Genomic DNA, 20,940 nt, shown 5'->3' with positions numbered 1-20,940 from the left:
ACAAGGGTAGGGCATGGCCCTAGACCATCGTTGAAAATATTGTTTTAAATATTAGCCATTATCAGGAAGAGAGTCAATCTTCTCGTTTAAATATTTAAGACGATATGCGTGTTTTACGAGCTTCTCGTGCACTATGAATGGTCTGATCCATAGTTATTAGAACTTAGTATGTCTCCCTTTCTCTTCTTGGGATTTTTCCCACTTGAAGACTATGTCACCCACACTTAATTTATTTTTCCTTGCATACTTCTTGTCAAACCACTTTCTGATATGACTTTGGTGAAGAGAAAATTTCTCTTTAATTTTATGTATTTCTTCATGCAACTTGCGAAGGGTGTCTATCATACTCTAAACCAATAAGCATGTCTTTCCCTATGATTCTTGTGAAAGTTGAAGGGCAGAAAAATATATGTTTGGGAGTAGGATTCACTCTTTTCCATACACTAGGAGGTAGGGAGATGTATTCAGAGAAGGTTTAGGCATGACTTGGTCAGCCCATATGGAATTTGCGAAAGTGGAGTGCCAGTTCCTCTATTCAGGGAAAAAAATCTTCTTAATAATGCACATAAGATTCTTATTGGTGGACTCAACAAGACCATTTCCATACATATAGTAATTAGATGAATGTTTCAATATAATACCATTTTGCAATGCAAAATCGTATAATATTAACAATGAAAATTACGTTGCATTGTCAAGAACAAGTGAAGTTGGAGCACCAAACCTGGTAATGATATTCTATTTGAGGAAGTCGATGACTTCCTGATTGTTCATTTGCTTAATAACTTATCTCCATTGCATAAAGTAATTTGTGACAGTAATAATGTAACAATGCTACTTCGATGAGTGTAGAAAAATCTCACTGATTACATCCAAACCCCATTTTTGAAATGGTTCTTCCACAGTGACAGGATGCAATGCGGAAACTGACCTCTTTCTTCAGCCATCACACTTCTAACATAATAGACACTTGCGGGCATATGCGTGAGCATATTTGAATAATGTGGGCCAGTAAAAAAAACCCCCATGACTTTTTGCATTGTAGTGTCACTTGCAAAGTTCCCTCCAACTGGTCCATCATGGAGGTCATGTAACACCTTTCCTGAATCTTCTGCTTCCAAGAATCTAAGCAGGACACCATTATTATTCTTTCTAAAAAGCATCCCATGCACTAACTGGTAAGATAAAGCTTTTAATCAGACTTCCCTCTTCCTTCATGGGGATAATTAAGAGGACAGTGTGTCATGCTAAATATATTTCCACACATATATGTACCAAGATTTTGAGATAGTAGTGGGGGGAGCTCGCTCGATATTGTACAACTCAATCTACTGCTTCCATAGTGATGGATCAAATTTTGTTGCATTCACCACTTCTCATGTTTGCTAACATAAACCATGGCCCTTAATAATGCTAACTAGCTTGAATTCTATATCATACTCTTGTAAAGCAGTCATCCAATTCTCTCTTCTCTCACCCAACTCTTATTGTACAAATAATGATTTGACAGTTGGGTGGAGAATAAAGACAATACAATAGAATGATTCTCCAGAAGATAGGGCCAAAACTCTTTCACCACCTTGTAGACCACATAACCTTATTTATCAATGGTGGGATAGTTTGTTTCAGGTCCTTATAGGCTAGCATTAATAAAAGATATCGGTCACTCATCATTTTGATCATCTTTTTGTGTAAGCATGACAAAAATAGAAGTATCAAAAGGAAAGGTGTAGAAAAAAAAATCCTTGTTGAAATTTGGGTTGTACAAGATTGGTGCTTCTGCGATAGCTTGCTTGAAACAAGATAATTCATATTTTTCCCTTTGTCCCACTTGTAAATTTCATCCTTTCTCACCATCTCCTGCATAGGTTTTACAATTTGAGCATAATCAAAGATGAACTTGTAGATAAAGTTTATCTTTCCTATGAAGGACTACATTGCTTTTTTGTTTACTAGGAAGATAATTTGTATAATAGCCCTAACCCTTTCAGGGTCAAATTTAATCCCACCATTCATTATCATATGGCCAAAGAGGTTTCCCTCAGACACTGCAAAAATTCTCTTCTTGGAATTAAGAGATATCTCATATTTCGACAATGCTAAAAGATTTGCTTCAGGTGGCATAGGTGGTTAAATATCTTCTTTGAAAAAATTGTGACATCATCAAGATACGCCACCATGCTCTCACCGATTAGACCTTGAAATGCAATGACCATCGCATGTTAGATGGTTGCACCAACATTAACCAGCAGAAAAGGCATTCTCCCAAAAATGAACGTGCCCCACTTCATTCGAAATGTGGTTTTAAGAGTGTTAGGCTCTAAGACTAGAACTTGGTTGTAGCCTAAAAATCATCAAGTAAAGAAAACATTTCTGACCTTGATACTATATGTAATATCTGCTCTATTGACAACACGTGATAATTCTCTTTGTCTGAGGCATGGTTGAGATTTCGTAAATTATATACAAGTGTATTTCCCCAGATTACTGCCTTACTAGGACTTTATTAAAAACCCACATTAAATGTCACACTTTGTAAATGATATGAGCATCTAGTAGTTTCCTCAACTCCTTTTGAATCAAAGGATCAAGCGTCAGATGTACCTTTAACAACTTTTTATAAAAAGGCTTAGCCCCTTCCTTTATTGGGATAACATGTTGGATTATTCGTGTGTCATCCATTTTGAGCTCATCATATGTCCACGACAAAAATTCTTGGTACTTCTTGAATAAGTGGATAAAGTCTTTTTTCTCTTGAGGTGCATAGCAAGTACCGACATTAACAAACTTTAGGTCTTTCTCTATTCCAATATTTATCTACTCATGCGAGAGTGTTGAACTATGATTTTTAACATTGACTGGTCCTATAAAGTGATTTTGAAAGTCATACAAATTCTCTAGTGATACCATGCCCTTCGGCATGCGGTTCTCCTTGCTTTCCCAAGATGCATCTTGCAACCCTTGGTCATTCTCGTCTTCATTAATGATTTCATCTTTGAATACATCAGTGTTTTCCATGAAATGTACTATCTACTAGTCATCATTAAAAATGCATAAATTAGTGATATTATCAAGGACAAATGGCTTATAAATAATTTCAATAGAAAAGGTGAAAACCTTGCATCAACATTTTCTAATGCATTTGCAACTACGTTACGCATTCTAGGAACATATACAATGTTGAAAGCTTGGAATTGAGAAATAAAATTCCATACCTCTTGTTCATAACTTTTCAAATTAGGTGAAAAATAATGTATAGTATTTTGTACTTGTGGTACGATGATCTCAGAGTCACCTGTTACTTTAAGAACCCCAAATTTGAGGTCAATGGCCTTTTGTAAGCCTGAGATGAGTGCTTCATATTCGACAGTTTTACTAATGCACACGAATTCCAAGTGGCTAAAGGTCAGGTGTTTTCTCTATCATGGGTCTATTAAAAAACAAGCAGCTCCAGCGCCCTCCCATGTCTTAGAATCGTCAAAATACAAAGTCCAAACATCAAAAATGAAAGAACAATGCCCTACTATATACTACTAATATCTACTATGCATATATCATTTCTGTGAGTTGGAATAGGAAGGAGTTCCAACTTTGTTTCTAATGGGACTGACGAAGGATGAGAAAGTCAACACCCAATTTTAGTCTCCAGGAAGCAATTTCCAAAAATCAAATCTGCAAAAGTAACTAACTCGTTCTTTCCCTCGAAGGGTGTGACAGTTTGCTTCATGTAAGGTTCTTATTCCACCCAGATTTGGTTATTCTTGCCCTTATATGAAATCCATAAATATGACCAGTCGGTAGAAAAATACCCCTGTAATTTGTTGGAAAATTCTTTACTCAACAATACATCATAGGGTTTTGGGATGTCCACAATTACTATGTTTATGCATTGGTGAACTTGCTGATGAGATGATAGGCGAATAAGAAAAATTCTAAGTTCATGAACAACTTTGATAAGAGACCTGTGCAACTGAATAATATTTGCATCTGTCTTATCCCACTTAGCATTGGTTTACCTAGCTACATACAATGGCATTATGTTTATGGATGCACCCGAATCAACTAAGCAATTATGTACATTGTAATTAAAAAATTCAAACATCGATAAAAACGGAGGGCGGATTGTGTTAGCTTCTAACGTTAATGCATTAAGAACAGACTCCAAGGGACTATAAGACTTACCATATTCCTTCTGTGAAAAATAATTATACCTGAGGAAAGCTGGTCAAGAGCTTGGATAGTTAGTTATCAGTGGCTTCCGATCCTTGTAAGATCGAATATTGAAATATTAACGTGAGATTACTTCATGTCTTTGACTATATTATAATTGAGCACAATGGGCATATTCGAAGTGTCTAGAGGAGTGAATTTATTTGATATTTCTAGAATAGCGGACTTACTTTTTCTATTGGCGTAAGTGTTTTTCGCTAAAGCAGTATTTCCAAACTTATCCTGAGTCTTCTGAGTTGATTTGATAGGTGGTGTAATTTTTCTTAACAATTGTTCTTTCAATTTATGATTTGTCAACTCTTGTTTGGAAACTAGCCCTTGGCTTGTCAACTTATATCCACTACTTTCGTTTTGAACTAAGGCCTCACTTAGTGGCAGTTCTTTGGCATATTCTTTTCAGACGTGAATACACAAATGAAAGTATTCAATGTGTTCCCAACGCTCATAGTTTCTGTAACCGCAATGGTTTCTTCATTTTCTTCCATTAGCTCATTTTATAAATATGAAATTCCTGTGTTAATGATATGCACAACTAAAGTGTTCATGCTGTAATTCCACTGTGGGCATGTCCTTTCTTAATGATATTCTAAATGAAAAGAATAATATTGGCCCATTCCCATGCATTCTATATTTAGCATGACATTCAAGCTTTATGCAGACTTAGCTCACTGATTGCAGTTGTTGCTGGGGTTGGTAGCCCTTCTCAGGAAGTTGAACTTTGTGGGCTTGCTGCTGATCATGGTCTCACTTGACCTCCATTTTAACTCTTCTTGGTCATTGGACAGAGACTTGAAGTTCTGGGTCAAGCTTTCAAGATCAGTCGCTTATTTATGGTTGGCCTTGCTTAAAGAGGCATAAGACCTTTTATCCACGTCCTTAGAGTTTTTTTTTTATGGTTCACCATCGACAATGAATCTAATTGTGCACAAGTCCTTTTCAACTATAATGGCTTCTTCATAATTCCTAGACAAAAATTATTTTGCAGTTATCTTGACGAACTGTGTGATGCTTGTCGGTAAGTCAGGAATGTAGTAATCTATTGTGATGGAGTCATGAGGCTTCATATTCGTAGGAAATTTTCTCAATATGCAATTTAACATCTGATTAAAATATTTTACCCTTTTTTTTACTCCATCTTCATATTTCCCAACTCTTTTAATAACATGGATGGGGTTTTGTCATCGACAAACTTTTCAAGGAACAAATTTTTAATCCCTTTCTAGTTTTTAATTTAATTTGGAGGAAGACTATGGAACCATACAACTACTCTACCTTCTAAGGTACAAGGACATGGTCTACATGCAACATCATCATAATGTACTTCAATAATCTGCAAATGTAGGTAGAAGTTTTCCAAAAGGTCTTCTACTTTGATTGGTTTGTTAGGGTCATACTTTGTTAGCATCTTTTCTGAGTGTTTCAACATCTTGTGTAAAATATGTGGTAAAGAAAGTTGGCCCTGAGACATCCAATACAAATCTTGGTCTTCCATGCCTTCATCTTTGTGTTTCTCCTCTTCTTCCAAATATGGATCTTCCTCCTGCTTTTCATAATCACTTAACCCACAAAAAATTTCATTTTAGAGCACAACATTGTTTTCGTCACCCCCATTAAAAGATGGAGTCTACTATGTTTCTTTGTGTTTTCTGCAGTCTCTACTAACTCTTCAAGGGTGGCGAGAACTAGATCTTTGACTCTAGAGACCATTATCCTAGTAGGAGTGGTTTCTTTATTCTTGGAATGTAAGGAAGATTATTTACTCCTCAGATCAATCCAATAACATTTGCAAAGTGACAGGCTATAGGTCACATGGCCCAGAAGTGCTCATAAGATATTTCATAAGTTTTTTGAGGACCAGGCTGAGAAGATCAACAAACTTCGGGAATATGAGTAGGGTAGGTGTTGGGAATGTTTCTGTCTTGACTGAAAGAAGTATGATGAGGGTAGGTAGAGTTATTAGACATAAACATATGACTTCCCTCCTTCTAGTGCCAGCAATGTTAACAGTGATGGACTTGCCAACATTCAAGCGGGTATCTTTGATTTGTGGTCCCAATTAGACCTAACACCATTAGGGATAGGATACCCATTCGGAATATGACCTGGTTACCATTTTATTAAAGGTTTTTCTTGGCCTTGGTTGTCAACAATAGAGAGGATCACATATGTGCCTTTGGAATGCAAGTAGGTGTGGCTAGTGATTGTTCTGTTTTGGTTGTGTCAATGATCTTCTACTCCAGAGGAAAGAGAAATTGAGCCTCTAAGAGAGGGTAAGAGTACCACTCTAGCAAAGACACACATAAACATAAAAAATATGTCTAACATCTATTAGAATAGTCCACAAATATGCGATGGTCATTGCAACCATTACAACACATCCTCAATATGATAAGCACTAAAACAACTGAAATAGTTCTACTACTTTAGTACATGTGAAAGCAATCATGAATCATAAACATTCACATGACAATCTTACAAATATTCATAATCCATTCATGAATAATGTGCTTGCAATCAGGCTTCATATATCAAGTAAAAATTTCAAGACACATGTATACATCAAACACCACTAGCTCCAATAATGGAGTGTTGGAGCCACTACTTTCTCCCTAAACGAACTAGCTTGTCTCTTTGATTCCTAGTGGGAGAAGCCAAGGTGAAAAGTCCTCTTCTTGTATAATAATGGTATATATATAACAAATATGTTGATCCTTCACCTTCTCTATGACTCTTTGACTACCCTCGTGAATGTTTAACTTCCCTACAAATTTTAAACTTTTAGAGGACTCTTTACATTCTATACATGTTCTTTGGACTTCCACACTACAATACATTTCAAAAAAGATTTTACAATAATCCACAGATAGATGTGGTGTATGATGACTCATGACATGGCCTGACATGAAACTAATGACATGGATTGCTCAATGACATGGAATTATCAATCCATTATTATTGTTGCTTGCTTTGTGTCTTCTTGAGATTGATCTCTTTTCCACCTCCATATGGCTTAGAGATGAGGATTCTTCAGTATTATGAGGCCTTGAGCCAGGGTCACAAACTCATATCCCTTTTCTTTCTTCTGATTCATCAACTTGTATCTTGAATTATAAAGGTGTCTTCTAGCGCGATTTCTTTCTCCATCTCTTTCTCCATCATCTTTTCATAGCGTGATTGAGTACCTACATTTGCAATTCACTCAGGAAAAGATGACATTAGTCTGATAAAACCTCTATTCTAAGATGCCGCAATATGATCTACTGGATGAGATGGAAATGGGTAGCAAGTTGAGGGGGAGGCTCAATGACTACGCAATTGCATAACTCAGATAGTCAAGGGCTAGGTCCGAGCCTTGACACTATGCAATTCATAGTTCAAGCTATACTATGCTTGAGGATTGCGTAGTTGATAGATCCAATGAGCTAGGTTGAAGGCTTCATGATTGAAATTTCCCACCGTATAGTACTAGAAGGATAGGGATGCCAGGCTATTATGAAATTTCACAGTTTGGGAGCTCAAGAGCTGGGCTTGAGGACTGAGACTGTGCAATGTATAGTTCTGGCAGGGCCAGAGGGAAGGATTGCATAGTTTTTGAGCTCATGAGATGGGCTTCAGCACTAAAATTGCATATTGTGCAGTTTTGGGAGGTAGGAACTATGAATTTCACAATTCCAAGAGGCATGGTTGTTGCTTGAGGGATGAGAGTGTGTAATGCACAGTTTAGGAAGGTTGGATGAGGCTAGGTTTCTCAGTTAGGGAGTTTTCTAGATTTGACTAAGTGTGGGATCCATGACATTGACGTGAATAATGACAATACTTGATTGTAATCACACACTTAGAACACTCGAAAACATAGCATAGATCACCCAATACACATTAACAACATTATTTCCTCAATGTGACGACTTTGCAAAGGGCTTACACTAAGTGCGACACTGAAGATACATTTGGTGATGACCATTACGACACTTGTGTGACAATGATTGAAACTTTGTAAATGAGTGTGACACATGTTTACATGGTAATAACAAGTCATTCACACAAATATTACCCACTAAACCACCGAAACTAGCTTTTGTGCATTGTGCGACACTTGATATGCTTAAAGACGACACTATGATTTTCTTGTGAATGGGACAAAGAAACTTAGATAAAACACATGTAATAACTCTTAATGCTTGTTATGGCAATATGGAAAGTCAAATTACACTCCAAAATTTGAGTGTAGGCTAAAATTTTGGAGGGTGTTGTAGCAGCAACAACAACACACAAATAAAATTCTAAGCGAATTCATGTAAACCTCACTTTTCTTGGCCACATAAACCAAATATAATCCAAGAGACATTAACCATAATCATCATTCATTTTTTTTTCCACTGGAAAAATCAGTAACTTTCATTAATATTAGAAAATTACATAAGCAGATGCCGTGGCATTACTGTCTTGATCATACAAAATTCACCTCTCAAGGTGTTGTTCAGTGAGTAGTTACAAAATGTGTTGTATACATTCATATGTTCTGGCTTTTCAGCCTATTCGCTATCACAAAAGGATTATGTTTTATAAACATAGTGCAATGTTCCAAACATTTCGTCAAAATAGTCTTCATTATCTGTCAGCTATCGGGACTATTGTCCCTATGTTGTCTCTGATCTATGTATGGCCTATGGTAAAATTGGTGCTCTTATGTTCCATTCTGCTCCACTATTTGCCCATCGCCTCTGGGAAGTGTCGAGGCCTCTTTAGATAATTTGTCAGCCTCGCTATTGTGTTCTCTGTAAATATGTAAACAAGAGAAATGATCAAATGCTGCTTTGAGAGTGAGTGTATCATGTAATAAATTGCTGAGTGTGTGAGAATGACAAGTAGTAACATTGTTAATCCAGTTAACAACCACCATTGAATCCCCAAATATATTGATCTTTGTGTGATGATGCGATAAAGCAAAATGTAGTAGATTGTGTATAGCAGAAAGCTCAGCAAAGTTGTTTGATCCATTTCCGAAACCCAATTTTGCAAGATATCTATGATGCTCGTTTATGTGCAGGACAAATCCTCCTCCACACCCGGCTTGATTAGCTGCCCCGTCGAAAAAGGCCCACGGGGTGGATCTGTCGATATATCATCATTCATTATCATCATACTATATATATATATATGTATATGTGTGTGTGTGTGTGTGTGTGTGTGTGTATATGTGTATATATATATATATATATATATATATATATATATATATATATATATATATATATATATATATATATATATGTATGTATGTATGTATGTATGTATCTATATATATATATATATATATATATATATATATATATATATATATTACAAATAAATTTAAGGGAAGCCATGAAATTTTAAAATCTAACTTTAAGAATAGGTTTCAATGTTTTAACCTAATAAAAAGAAATTCAATATGTAATTCTCATTTGTACACCATATACATTTTTTTTTTTTTAATTTGTTAATCAATACAAATTTGCATACAAAATAAAATAAAATAATATATGTATGACATTTACATATAAAGTTATATAGATATGTGTAGTTCCATTGATGATAAAAATATAGATCAAAATAAAAGCCTCATAAAAATGAAGATAATAATAAATTAGAAATACAAATATATTTTTTCTTATATGATCATATCATATTCTCTTTAAAACTAAAATCAAAACAACCAAATCATTTGCCACATGAAGAGAATAATTCAATCCTAAAAACTCGCATATCGCTTACTTATAATAATAATAATAATAATAATAGTAATAATAATAATAGCCATTTTTAATGTCACAGCCAAACCAGACACCAAATTGGTGTATGAGACCCCCTTGTTTGTGGGACAAGGGACCCACCTCTGCGCATCGATTTGACTGCTAAGTCTACGAAGGCATACATACTCTACCCCCCTCTGGATATAAAATCATGATATAGAAGTGTATGCACATTAGTAAAGTGCATATATCATTAAAGAAAACACGTTCATGAAATAATAACAACACAAAACTTCCTCACTTTAATATTTTTTTCCAAAGAAAAAAGCGAACTTTTTATTATAATAAAAAGTTACAAGCATATGCAAAAAGCATTCAGTTTAACTGTGTGGGGAAAGGTCACACAGCCTGTAATATACAACACTGCCTAAAGGCAGGAAAAAAGAGAGCTGCTCCAATGCAGCCCAAAAAGAAAGCCCAGCTGGCCTAAGTCTTCCTGCCCTTCTTCTTCTCCACTTTTCGCCAACCATCCATGTTGGGAGGGGAGTCAAGAATGGCTAGCTAGTTTTCCATCGTACCCATTGGTTGCTCCTTATCTGAATCCAATCCTTCAGGGCTATGACTTCGTTTATTACCACCTATTTCCATCTGGGTCTCTTGTTCCTTTTCCTCATTAATCTCCTTATCCTTATTCTCCTGCTTTTTATCCTTTGCTGTATTTTGTTCTTCTTTCTTTGCTGTAGTTGCCTTCTTATATACTGCATCTATTTTCTGCCATCCTTTCGGCTTCCTTTGTTGTTGCTTGCTCTTATTGTGGTTTGGACATGCATTGTACAGATGACCTGTTTGTTGACATCCCCGGCATCTGAAGGCAGTATTCTCATAGTCCAAGGGTTGTTTCCACTGAGTATTATTGAAATTCAAAATGATGCTCTCAGGTAGTCCTTGGCTGAGATCTACCTCAACGCATATTCTGGCAAAAGTAAATATTCCTTTTATGTAGCGCTCTCCGTCTATCTTTAACATTATCCCCAAGGTATTTCCAATTGCTATTAGAACCTTTGAATGCCAAAAATGTAAAGGGAGATTATGCAGCCTAGCCCATACTGGCATCCTTGATACCACCATGGTGTTGGCATCAAAATCAAGAAACCAAGGGATAATAAAAAGTCCGACACTACCCTAGAACCATGGCCCTTGGTTGAGAACTGTTTCCTTTTCTTCTTCTGTCTCAAAGCATACTATAAAAAACCCTTTTGGGTATAGGTAGATTTGGTAATTTTTTGTCCAAACCGAGTAGATCCATTGATACAATGCATCAGTTCCAGGCCAAAAACCATTAAATCTACAAATAACTGCTTTTTTCTGTAAATATGAATGTATTTCTTTTATCTCTGGTATTTCGATGGAGATAGATGGGCTCTCCTGTATTTGATCTACAATGTACTGCCCTAGAGTTTCAGTGACATCTGTGGAGTTTTTTCCTTTGCCCTTCACTGCTTCCTTAAAAGACCCTTTGTTTTGCAAGCTAGTTCCAGTGTTTTCATCTCCTCCTCTTAATCTCATATTGAGAATGATTGTGGAGCTTGGCTTGATGTTGTATTCTTGCATGGTTCTGCATTCCTTCAGCGATCTGCCTTCATTTACCAGGTGTTGTTCCTCACACGGGTAGCTAGTCTGATCGGCTATATTGTTCTTCAGATCTGAAACCCGTCGCTGTCATAAGTCCAGATCACGCTTGTGGTTCCTTTTGGCATTTTTACAAAAATTTAGAATCCTAACCTGGCAATCTAGGGTGGCTCGATTCTAGTCAGATCTGACTCATCCGACTCCGTATTCGAGAGAGGTTCCAGATCTCTTGGATTTTGTCGTTTCCTTCGATTGATTTCCGGATCGGGTAGATCCAGGCCAGATCTAGGATTTTTGAATCTATTTACAGTGGGGGGAAGTAGATCCGCTTCATGCATCCCTCCTCCGTTGATTTCAGCATTGATTCCAATGGGAAATGATTTCTCTGCTTCAGCAATGAAAGAAGGGCTAAGTCTGATCATTAGGACGCGGAAATCGTGTTCATACAGAGCCCCATCGCCGTCAAAAAACCCTTCTCTTAGCATCGCCCTTTGCTCTGTATCCGTTAGGGTATCCAACCCTAACAGACCTGGTTTTCCTTTCAGGTTCTCCGAGGTTATCAAATGCAGCTGGGGATCTGACGAAGGATGGAAGCTATTGTAGAGCTCCACCATGAATTCACGCTCTCCCAATTCCTCTGTCATCATTTCTTTCCAGTTCCGCCAGGAAGATTGAGTAGCTGGTTCATTTTCTTCCCCTGCGTTAATGAAAACAGAGGAGGCCAAGGTCGAGGCCGTCACAAGAGCCTTGGGCCTTCTGCAACCCACATGCAGCACAGAGAGCATGGACGTTGTGGAAGCCATGAAGCGGTAGGTTATCAGTTCGAATCCCCTGGAAATCCTTGATCCCGATTGAACCCTTCCTCACTTTAATATTATATATAAGAGAAAATATTTAATACTAAAATATTGTTTTGAACGAGCATAGAACTTATTTTCCTCTCCTGGTTAATGCCCTTAAATCCATTTGTTTTATGTATAACTACCTAAGGATGCCTAAGATTCCATTTGAAAGTCAAATATTACCTATCTAGACATTTGTCATGGTCAACAACTTTATTCAAAGCCCATGAACCCTAAAAAATTCATTTTCAGTGATTTTCCCACTTTTCCCTTTTACCATATTCTAGGGTACTAAAATTGACACTTTACCAAAGATCCCATATAAAACGAATAATAAAAAATCCCAATAAAGCTCTTATATAATGTGTCAATAAAACTTTCATAATATTTAAGTTCAACATTTTTTTGTTAGATAAAATTAAAAAAAATAAAAAAATTAATATGTTTCCCTAGCTGCTTTCAAAATCCAAAAAACATATCAATGTGAGTAACACCATCATAATATCTAATTAAATAATTTTTATATTTAACAATAATAATAATAAGTTATCATATTATTTATTCATACTATTTTATGTTAACAAACCAAACTCATATTAATATTATTAAAAAGTCATAAAACATATCAATGTAACTAAAATAATCATAATATTTAATTAAAAAAGGGCTACATAGTAGCTAGTATCTGTTGCTTAGTTTAAATATAGCTTAATTAAATAAAAAATAACAAAACAAAAATTTCATCACAAAAATAAAACAACTAATAAAATATTGTATTATTAAATACCATAACCAAAAATTAAGAAATATGATTAACTATTATTGTTTATATTAACATACATATGTCTATATGTGTGTTTTATTTTTATTACTATACATAATTGTTTATAATTAAATTTATTAAAATATGTTTTTAATATAATAATAAGTCATTTTAAATTGAAAATATTGTGAAAATTTTATAATTCATGAAAATAGAAATAATAGAAAAAAAAAATCAAAATGTTAAATAAAAAGGAAATAAAATTAAAAACAAAAAATTAGTAACTAATAGAAATGGAAGTTACTAAACAACCCATAATAAGACCTCAACCAATCACCTTTCAAATAAATAAATTTAAATAATAATAAAAATAACAAAAAATTCCTAGGGTTAAACTATGGATAAGTGTCATAATTTTTTGGTCAAAGAAAAACTAATACCAAGTCAAAAGCAAAACTGAATGTGTTATACCATACCGCAAGGTATAATAATGTTTATATTTAATAATAATAAAAAATTTAAATTATCATATTATCTATTCATACTAGTTTATGTAACAAACCAAAATCATATCAATATTATTAAAAATGTCATAATATTTAACAAGAAAATTTTGATATTAAATAAAGTTTTTAAAACTATGATTTTATATATTCATACTATTTTATTTTATAGAAAAGCCTTAGTGAAGTTATCATGTTACTTACAATAAATTATTTATATATAGTCCTTGTCATTTAAGTGGAAATTATGTTTTTAGAAAAATTGTAAATTGATATATGAAATGGAAAAATTAATTGTCTACCAAAGGGTCAGGACTTGCATAAATTTTTAGTGCATAGTAATATCACCCTGCTAAAAATGAGAGTGTCATTCAACTATTTGTTGTGTAAAATATGTATTAACAAGCTAACACTTTTGATTTATATTTTTGCTATCCATTTCACCAACATACCTTTCATCTTCTCTACCAGTTAGGTAATAAAATATATATTAAAAAGGGAAAAATAAATTCATCATTGGAAAAGGATGAACAAAAGCACAACCATGAGGCTTCACTCAATTAACCTCTAACATATCATGTTTCTTCATGGCATACTAAACAATATCGTTAATTTTACAACATATTGGAAAATACCTCTCAAAATCACATTATTTGACCCCCTACAATTACGAACCCAATACACCTTCCGAATTTGAAAAACCCCTAATTTCACTAGATATTGTAGGTATCCACTTTTTAATTAACATTTTTTATACCACTTTAAATTTTCTCATCAACATTGAGCTCCATTTTTTATACCTGCCAATATAAAAACCTTTTACCCCCTATTATATGCTTGATATATTATGTCATTTTTTCCTCAATGTATACCCCCAATATGAATGCATGTGTGATCTGAAATGAAAACTTGAAGGTGATAGGAAATATGCAAGTAAAATTTTATGGTTTTTAGGAAATGGATAACTTTGCAAAAACACATAAAATAATGGTTTAAAAACTCAGTTAACAACATAAAAATAGAAACACATATACAATATACATTAACATAAGAGAACAAAATGATAAAGGAGTTAACCCCTTGTGGGTTACATCTCCTGGTCCAGCTTCCAATGTTGGATCTCTTCCATTATGTGCTAAAATTTGTGTTTACATGAATTTAGAATGGTCATAATGTAAAAATAATGTCTCCAATCGCTCTAGAACAATAAAAACCCCATGTTGAGCTCTTGATGGGCTCAATTTGGCCAAAACCTGCAGAATTTATGCTCTAGAGAAGCTTTTATGCTAACTTCTCTACAAAATGCACTCTCCTGCTCAATGTTCTACGAATTCTGTCTTTTTTGGAATTGTGAAGCGACTTTTTTGCCCAACACCAGCGAGATTCATGTTGTTTAAGGTGAGATTTGTCACTTACTTTAATTTCTCAATGACCCCTTTGGGCAGAAAAATAAGGCCACATGGGGCCATGTGTACGGGGGCTGAGGCTAACTTCCCACCCCCGTTAGCATATCGAAATAAACTTCAGGCCATGGTTACACCGATTCATACAACCTAGGGCTAGCACCCTATCCTCCACACTCGACCTTAATGCCTTTCCTATTCATTGTCGGTCCAATCATCTCCATGGAACCTGGGGTTGGTCCCCAAATCAATGCACTTATAACTTTGGATCCCTCTCCTCATGCCCACGGTCTTGTGTGTCCCCATAAGCCCTGGGACTGAGCTTAACCTTAGCACCAAACATTAGCACCTTCCTCTATGGTCTCATTCATGTGGTAATTCATTGAACTTGGGGCTAGGGCTCAGACTCAACTTCCAACTTGTGATCTCTCTGCTCTCATCACTCTTCTTTTAGTTACATGGTATGCAGTTAGATCTTTCCTTGGGGCTAAGCCCTAAGTCCTTGGTTGCTTCACTTGTGATCTCGTGGGTTGCACAGTGACCAAGCACCAAGGGCTTAGCCCTGACCCCTTCCCCCAACACTTATGTGCCTAAACATTAAATACAACTTCAATGCTATGGTTGTTAAGAACAACCTCGTGGCCTATTGCTAGGGAGCTTGACTTGTGCACATGAGGTCTAGTGTTCAAACCTAGTCGGGCCTCTGACCAACCCACACAAATTTTTTTAGTTTACTCTGGGGCGCCATGTGGCAACCCATGACTGAGCCATGTTGTGACCAATCATTGGTACAAATAAAATATGCCACAACTAATCAAATTAACCCAATATTAAACCAATCATGTGAGGCAAATTGATAGCCTGACATTGGCCCAAGGTACAATCAACTTGTCTAGTGAGTCTAGTGAGTCATCATACGGACTTCCCAATCAGCAGTCTTGCACCCAACCTGCAAAAAATTTACATGTTTGGGAAAACTATTAGAACGTGATATCTAGAGGATATGATATCGGTTTTGAGCGATCCGAGTTGCGTTGGATTCAGGTGTGAGAACTCTACACTTTGGCGCTAGTTTCAAGCACTTTTGAACACTATGAATTTTGAGCACTTTACTGATCCCCTGGCTCACTCCACCCAACTAGAAGCTTCTAGACCTCGAAAAGACTATTTTCAGTCAACAAAGAGATGAGGTTACAGTTCCCTCACCCTTCAAATCTCAATCCATTTTTCTTTTCTTAGATGTTTACCTTCGAGCTCCGTAAGAAGGTACCTCACATTCCTTCTTCTTGGAGTTCTTGTTTTTCTCTTAAGGATAATATCTTGCTACAATTCTTCAAGATATCTAGGAGAGAAAACTTCTATTGAAAGAATCGGAACATTCTCTCAATCTTCAATGAAAGGAGACTCATCTAGTTTCAAGTTGATGAGCCTCATAAATGGGTATTTATATGGGCTCATTTTACCTACCAACCTAGTCAAATGAACCATTCTCTTAGCTTATTGTATGATTTTATAATTATATTTATGTTATAGAGTGATTTGAGTTAGTTATGATGCCATGTGATCTAATATGTGTTTAATGCACATTATTGATGAATTTTGTGGTCAAAGTCAAGGATCCAGTGGACAAATGGCAACAATAACTTGAAGTGGACAAAGGAGAGGACTTATCGGAGGGAATCCCTCTTATTTATTACTCCTCACTTTGAATTCCCCTTCATTCAGCTTGGAGTACAAACAACCAAGTCATGCATTAGCAGGAAACCAAGCAAGTGGACGATAACTGATGACTATGTCGAGTTTTGGGAGCCAAGCCTCCATGATTTTAAGGAAGCCATTCGTGGCTTTATTTGCATAAGTAGAGAAGCCTAGGGCCTCACTAGGGTTGGATTTTTGTTGGATTTTTGCTGCAGTATTGCGTATGTAAACTCTGCTCAACTTCGAGCTTATTATCTTAACAGTTGATGTAATCTTGTTATTGTTTTAAGAATAAAGATGGAATCCTTTTTGAGTTAGCACTAAGTTACCTCAGAGGGCTGAAGCTCTTGGTTTAGGGCCTAATCTAACCAGCCAAGATCCTCTTTAATTGTATTTATATGTTTTATTTCAGTTTGTAGATTAGGTTGTTGTTAGATGATTCAATAGTTTGCTTCCATTTGTGATTTCTATAGCAAATTAAGTATTGATAAAGAAAAGATCCAAAAGGATAGCAACAGTGCCTTGGCCTCTCTTCCTCCCTTTGGGACCATGATTTGAGGCAAAGACCCTCTTGTTTCCCCAGAAACACAAATTTTCCTCATTCATAGGATCTCTAGTGTTTTGTAGCTTCTTAGTTGCTTCATAGTCTAGTTTAGCTTTGCTTCAGAACTTCTTCATCATGCTCATTTCATTATTTTCAATAGTTTTCTTTCATGCCTTATTTTCCTACAATGGTTATCAACATTTCCTCTCATTGATCATAGTTTAGATTAGTTTGATGCAAAACTTTGTTTTCCTAGATGCACTTATTTCATTGCTTGCTTAATCTCATTGGTTGATTGTCAGTTGTTTATACAACAAATATCTTCTAGCAACAGGCTAGCTTATCAGCCATCCCATTCTCCATTTGATCCATGCCCTACAGGTCGCCCAAGTCTCCCCTCAATTCTGCCTTAGTTTCCTACATTTTCCATAGAATTTCTTCCTCTCTCCTTGAGCAAATCCAATCATCTTTCTCTCTCCTAATGATTCTTGGTAGACCCTAGGTTCCTTAACACTTCATTCCAACCTTCATCCTCCTTTTCCACCCACTCTCACACCCTCAAAATAGCGAAAACTGCTCTCGGCCTCCTCTTATAAGCTTCTTGTAGAACGTTGTTTTTCCTCCTGTAGATTTCCTGTGTCGTCCTGTAGATTTTCTTGTAGGCTTTCTTTTAAAGGCAGAGTGTGGAAAAATCCTCCATAAGGCCACCTGTGACCTCCTAGGACCCATCCACACCATCCTACATCCTCTCAAGTCCCAAAAATGGCCTCCGTCACCACCTATTCGCTACCAAATTCACAAACAAGTAAATTAGATGCATGACACATTCACATAAAAATACACAAAAATCCAAAAATATGCTTTTTTCTCATTTACTTCCAGAAATAGCTTTGGTAGATGTTGTTTACTTCCTTGACTAGGTAATGGCATTCTTTTCATGGTTTTCATAGTGCTTTCTGCAAAAGTAGGATTAGTGGTTTACTAGGATTTCATTGGTTTTCTTTACATTTCAGTCTTCTTTTCTACAAGTAGAATAGCATCAGTAGAATAATCTTTCTTTGTCCTTTCATCACATATAGAGCATCTTATGGAATCCATAGAAGTTGGCTTGAGCTCCTAGTGATCTTGCGCCGGCTAACCAAGTGACAACCTGTAGTAAAAACTACTACTTGTGCATATGGCACTGTCGCTTCCAAGTTTGTTATGAACTACCAGGTTGATAAGAGTAAAGTGGGCAGCCTAGGAGTTGTAGCATTATTGCTAAAATACTGGTGCTCACCACTTTTTGGCGCCGTTGCTGGGGAAGTGTTAGAGTATTCTGTGATTACTTCTTTCTTCTATTTTATATTCCAGCATTCTGCTAATAGTTTATTTCAGCAAAAGTAGATTAGTCATTTTCCTTCTTTCAGTTCTACATTTCTTTTTCTTTCCTTTTCAATTCTGCAATTTCCATTTCAACAAAAGTAGATTAGTCACTTCCTTTCTTTCAGTTCTGCATTTCCTTGCTTTCCTCTTCAATTTTGCAAATTTCATTTCAAAAAGTTCATTTCAGTTAGTTGAAAATTGTTTTGTTCAATCAATTTCAGTTTTGCAGGTACTCTCAGTGTGGGGAAAAGGAAACAAAAACCAACCAAAAATATTTCCTTTCATGCCTCATAGGAATAGACATAATTCAGGAAAAATTCTACCGAACACCCCCACTACTTCACACATCCAACCTTCTCTCTTCTTTGGTGGCTGCGATCAAGAAGAACCCTTAGGTGAATAGCCCGACATATTTGAAGAACCTATAGGGGAAGAAGAAGAAGAAAACATACCTTTGGAGCCAATAGCTGAACAAAAAAATGCTAGGGGGAATGGAGAAATAATAGAGGGCACATTTCCGATTCGGGAGACCAATGGGGACACCAAAATGAAGAATATAAGCCCTTCCACCCTACCTCATTTCCATGCTCTAACTACAAAAGATCCTAACACCTTCTTGTTTGAGTTTTTTGTTATCTGTCAAACCTATGACTATGCAGAAGATGAGAAAAAGTTGAAACTATTTCCTTCTACTCTCAAGGATGCAGCCTTGTGCTAGTTCATGGGATTACATGGAAATAACATCACAACTAGGGCTCAGATGTAGCAAGCCTTTAACAACAAGTATCGAGACTATTGTAGGTCAAAAGATACTAAAGAAGAAATTTTCTGAGTGACGATAGGAAGTGATGAGTCCCTGGAGGTCTATGAAGAGAGGTTCCAGCTTAGTTACAAAAGTGTTGGGTGTACACTTGACCCTGAGTCTCTGAAGCTGGTCTTGCTCAAGGGAATTTAGGAAGATCTTTTAGACACCTTCCATCTACTGGCTTGGGGAGACATCTACCAACTATCCTATGAGGACATAAAGACTATTTTTAGAAACCATTCTAGAGAAGCTAGAAAGAAAGGTAGGGGGAGTCAACCCATAGCCAGTACCTCTTCTTCTAGTTCATCCATTAAAGGAGAAATTGGAAACATGCTTGAAGACTTCAAGAGTGAGATGCTGCAGAATCTTGCCATGCAAATGGATGCCTTGCATATCAAAAGGAAACAAGAGGAAGCAGAGAGGGCTTTGGCCATTTTTCATCCTAGATGCACCAGGAGGTATCCTAGGAATGAATGCCCATTGAAATCTATAGAGGTTTGTTCAGTCTGTGAAGAAAATAATTCTACAGATAAGTGCCCTTCCTTACCTAGACTTAAAGCTATATATCAAGGGGCTGAGGAAGTCATTGAACAACTCTATTACATAAACCAAAGAAGGCTGCATGGACCTAGACCATATTAGCAGGGGATGCAAGGGACATCTTAGGCATACTACAACCTCAACCAAGTCACTTCCATACCTTCTTGGGGCCCCCCTGCTCATCCTTCCTGGTCCACGCCTCCTCCTTGGTCCTTCACATCTCCATATCATGCCCAACCAGCCACCCATTCATTCTAATCCTATGCTCAGTTGTAGCCTCAGTGGAATGAATTGCATTAGGGGTGGAGGCCCCAATACAACTCTTCTCCTGCTCTTTTTCCTCCACCACCTGCCCAACCACAATTGTTACCTCTTGCTCCACCAAAGCAACCCCAAATGCCTGCCATGCCAAATCCAAACCCAAACAAAATACATGCTCAATAGGTGTACATTGGGGAACCATCGTGCCTGACTTATGCTGTGGAGATTCAGGAAATTAACTTGCAATCTGGGAAAGTTCTTCTAGATAGCCAGCCTCTACCTAGGGAGGTTGAGGAAGATAAAGAGGAAAATGAACCTAAAGCAAATACACCCTTTCCTGAGAGACTATTCGCAACAGTCCAACCTACTCTAGAAGAGACTGAACTCTTGGGAGAATTGAAACATTTATGTGTGAAGATACTACTTCTCCAAACCATAAAAGATGTGCCTATCTACAATAGATTGATCAAAGAGAAGTGTTTTAGGCATCCAGGAAGGAGGAAGAGAGATGCCCCAACCATCAATGTCATAGAGAAATTGTCTAACCTGATGTTGGGGCAGGTAATCTGTCGAAAATATCTAGACCCTAGAAGCCCAGTAGTTGATGTCCACATCGATGGCACCA

The sequence above is a fragment of the Pinus tabuliformis genome, chromosome 5_1 (assembly GCF_031772625.1).
Source record: "Pinus tabuliformis cultivar Carrire ecotype Pingquan chromosome 5_1, CPIR1, whole genome shotgun sequence".
Taxonomy (NCBI): Eukaryota; Viridiplantae; Streptophyta; class Pinopsida; order Pinales; family Pinaceae; genus Pinus; species Pinus tabuliformis.
The sequence above is the reverse complement of the archived record's forward strand: the minus strand, read 5'-3'. Positions refer to the sequence as shown.